This window comes from Anguilla anguilla, chromosome 17, assembly GCF_013347855.1.
Source record: "Anguilla anguilla isolate fAngAng1 chromosome 17, fAngAng1.pri, whole genome shotgun sequence".
Lineage (NCBI taxonomy): Eukaryota > Metazoa > Chordata > Actinopteri > Anguilliformes > Anguillidae > Anguilla > Anguilla anguilla.
The window spans coordinates 16,114,815-16,119,461 of NC_049217.1; positions in this window are offsets into that span (position 1 = coordinate 16,114,815).

Genomic DNA, 4,647 nt, shown 5'->3' on the forward strand with positions numbered 1-4,647 from the left:
GCGTTAATAATTCATCGAGGCCGCGCTTGCGCTGCAAGTTGATATTTCACACGGTCGTGAGTTTCAAAATTTCACTAAAATTTGTTTGGCGACAGATCTTTTTTTTTGGGGGGGGCGGGGGGGGGAGTATAATAATTTAATTTTCTGAGAAGGGTCTGAGAGACGTGGCAGAGTTAAGGACGCTCGCTCAACGGAGAACGAAAGCGATCGTCTGCATCTGCGAGACCGATACGGCGTCAGCCAATCAGCCGATCGGCCAGCTGCCCTGTCAACGTCCCCCTTCCCAGAGGGTCCGATTTATATGTCACATGAAAGGTTACAGCGAAGACAAAATGGCCTCTGCCCAAGGCCCCCTGGGTGTCCCAAACCCTCTCCCGCCACCCCTGCCCCCTCCCCCGACCGCTGGCTTCCTTCTGACTCTGCATGGGGGCGGAACTTGACATTTGGCACCGCTCCCAGGAGAGCGGACGGGCGAGCAGCTCGCAGCTCGCGGCGCGGTCGCTAAAATTGAAAGCGGAGAGCGCTTGTCGCTAGCAAGCCTTTTTAGCCGGCCTGGCCACAGTTCCAGTCTCCATCTTATCAGTCGCCGCAAAGCGGAGAAGTCCAGCAACAGAACTTTAAATTAAACAATGAGGCTGAACTTTCAACATGGCAAACAGAGTCCAAAAATGTAGACGTGGGTATTTTTGCTGACTTTAAAAGGTACTATCATCAAAATCTCTTAATTGGACAAAAGTATCATCAAGTACGAGTTCTACCTCCTGAGTTGCCGCTGTGTCATCTACACCTGTGCAAGAGGCAGTGCAGCAGAAGCAGGTGCACTTTTCGCGTGCACTTATGCTTGCTTGCTTGCTTGTGCACTCTTCTCATGCACTTGCTCGTGCACTCCTCTCATGCACTCGCTCGTGCACTCCTCTCATGCGCTTGCGCGCGCTCGCTCGCACTCGCTCGTGAGACAGTTGCTGTTTTACGCAGGATTCACACAGCGCTGCAGGCGAAGGGCGCTGATTGGAGGAGGGGCGTCTCTCTCACTGAGCACAGCTGGCTGCCCGCTGGGGTCTGGTGCACAGCTGGGAGGAACTGACACAGCGGTAACCTGTTGAGGTCCGATTTAAACCCACTCTATCGTGGCCAGGAGGTGGCTAACTGTCTCGCGACTAACAGGAAGATCGTTTGAGTACTACAGAGCCCACCCTGTTTTCCGGGTGAGCTCCTACCAGGACTGAGACAGTCGGAAATCAAACAACCTTTTCTCTTGTGTTTTTAAAGTAATGTTACATGAATTGAGGTTTTGGTTAAGTAGCTACATGCTTGGCTGAAACAAGTGCGGGGATGGAGCAGAGTTTGTGGAAAACCCCAGCAATGCTAACGAGATTGGTCTTTTAAAAAATATTTTTAAAAAAAACTTTTGGCCACTTTTGGCCAAGAACTAAATGCTAAGTGCTCTGATAGTAACTTGGGAAGGTCTTGTCTCAACCCTAGCATCGCCCTGTTACATGTAGAACAATAAAATTAAGCACACAATTACAACAAAAATAATAATAAAAATAACTACATTCAGAAGGAAAATGGAGCCTTCTGTTATCGCCATTTGGTGAAATAATGAGGATACCGAATGAGACGCCAACATTTTTACTACATTTCATGTACAGTACGGTTCCATTATCGCCTACTGCTCAGTGTCTACAACTCGCCCTGGTTTTGAACGCTCTATAACTGCAGCGGCGCGCGACTGCAGCTCCCACGCGCTCGACAGCCACGGCACGTCAGTAGCACGGCCGCACGCAGAAACACAGAAATGCCGCGAGCTGCGACGCCGTTCGCGTAAAAACCGGGGTGGGGGGTCGCGTTTGCCAAAATGGTACACTGAAAGCATCGTGCAATCGGTTTTTATTTCACTTTATTTCGCGGACCGTACAGATATGTTACCGTGAATTCATAAAATATATATTGTCTACATCATTACATTTTCCACCTGTGACCGATATCTAATTTTGCAGCTACAGCGGTTTCCACAGACACTGCAGTATGTCCATGCTTTATTAGAATGAGCAGCCACGTGGAGGGGGGCTGCTCCACTAAAAAGGGATATCGCCCGCACAGGCTCTCAGTCGACTATTGACTCGAGAGCGTCTTTTCAGGGAAGCGGGCAGTATCCAGAGGCACTGACGCGCACTGACACTGCATAATGCACTGCGCGGTGCGGTGGTTTTAAGACGAGTTGTCTTGGAAACCGTGTTCCTGGTGAAAAGCTGCTGATATGGCAGACACTCAGAACCGAACTTAAAAAAATCAGCGCGAGTACAACTGAGACGCAGTGCCGCGTTCTACACATAAAGGGATTCGTGCCTGCTATTTCGCACGCTACGTTATCTATTTTCAGCGGTGAAGTGTTTCAAAGTTAAAGTTTAACCGTTATATTTCAGTAATTCTGAAAAGATACGACTGCCACCGAGTTTCACAGAGTTCCACTACCAGTTTGTGTGCCAGGTGTTTAATGTTGAAAGAACCTCTGCTAACAGAACAATTTTCATAATAATAACCATAATATTAGCTAATAACAATAACAATATTACAAGTAAAATAATAACACTCGATTTAAAAAAAAGGAAAAATAAAACTAGATAAAACAAAAAAACACTCACTAATATTATAGCATTTTTTGTTTTCAAAAGAAAAATCTATAATTTCTATATTTTTCATTTGTCCTTTTTCATAAAAAAATCTCAGTCAACGGCAATTTATTCCAGTCTTTTCGTCCCTTTCATAGAATGGAATGGCTTACCTTTTCGAAAACGTGAAAAAGCTGTCCTCGATTTGCTTAGCTCCCTTTCCATTCATTCCGTTTGCCCATGACGTCATGTGACGTTCAAGGGTAGGTATAATCCACTGTAATCCACAGAAATTCCTCGTCAATTTCACTTAGTTTTAAACATACAAGAAATCATGGCCTTGACTGGTTGACTTGCACAGAAACTGAGGGTATCGTGAAGAAGACATATCCTGTTTGTTTTAACCTGCAGACGGTGGGGTTTTTCGCTAATGAAAGGCTCGGTCATTGTTTTCCATTTTCTGTATGTCTTTTCATTTAGCAGCGCTCAGTTCCTTTGTCGCTGTTGTTCTTGTTTTTTTTTTGTTTTTGTTTTTTGTTTTTTTTTCTGCATGTTTGTCTCATTTTGATGCCTTTTTCTGCGAGGACAGACACTTAAAACAGCTTATTAAAAAATCACGGTGTGTGTTTAACGAGAAAAACAAAATACCAATATTTCATCTTATTTGTCACTCTGACATAATAATAATAATAATAATAATAATTAACATCGTCATGATCTTGGCCGTAGTAACAATGATAATCAATAAAATAGAATTCATACAATAAACTCGTACTTAATATGAAACTCACTGGACTGAATCACCTAATTGATCTTCCTTCAGAGTAACACTGTATACATAAGCAGAGCTAGGTACCTATTCAGATTTACATGATAGAAAGTTCAGTATGTGCTTTCTATGGGTACTGAAAAGAGCATATTACAACCTTAATTTGGTGTAGTGCCAACTCAATAATGCTGGTATCACTGGCCTTATTATTATTATTATTATTATTATTATTATTATTATGTGCTTCCTTGTCCACCTGCTCTGGTTGTCTGAAAAATGTTTTCAAAATTTTTTTTATATAAAATTACCTAAATCATTGCCTGGATAACTGATACATACATAAACATGTGGCCATATTTTTCTCTGTCTGTACTTCTCCTCTGCCTGTACTTTTCCTCTTTATCACCCCATTGTTTTCCCTCCATGGCTCTCTCAAAAAATCAAGAACACAAAAAATTATTAGCGACAACGTTTAACAATTATAGCAATCGCAACAGCCGCGACAACAGCAGCTCAAATACTTTTTCAAAGTCTGTGGCTTCGAGTCGTTAAAGATTCTCCATAATTTATTTATTCCGATGAAAATATATTTATATATTGTTGTTTTTTTTTCTGTTTTTTTTTGTTGTATTTCTCGTCGTCCGTTCATGGCGTCCTTTGCGCCTCGTTCCCCCTCGTTTCCTTTCCTCTGCAGGGGCTGTCTTTGCTGAGTGAACCAGGGGGACGGAACAAACTCCTGGCACGGGTCTTCCCTTTAAAAGTCCTGGTGCCTCGCTGCACTCAGCAGAGAGTTAAGCACTGTTCCGCGGATTGCACTGTGTGTGTTTGTGTGTGTGTGTGTGTCTATGTGTGTGTGTGTGTGTGTCTGTGTGCATCTTTCTGTGTACCTGTATGTGTATAAAACTGATGTCTGTTACTTTGGTACAGTTTTAGGCTGTAGTGGTGTCAGTCACACACTTTGTTGCAAAATGTCTGCCAGTTAGTTAATGCAGACACCACTTGCTCCGCTTAATGTGTCTGCGTGTGTTAAGCCCCAGCTCAGCAGTAGGCCAGCGTACCGTGTACCAGGCCCGACAGCCTGCGTCTCTCTCCCAGTGCAGCACCAGTCCTGCGGCCTTTCTCCCTGCAGCGTCACTGCCCAAGCAAGGCCCGGCCCTTCAGAGGGATATATACTCGTACTTTTCCGAAAAAACACCACCCCACCCCCCCACCCCCCGTCCACTCCCGTCCCCCCCACCCCGTCCCCTCTCCCAGTCCGTCACCAGC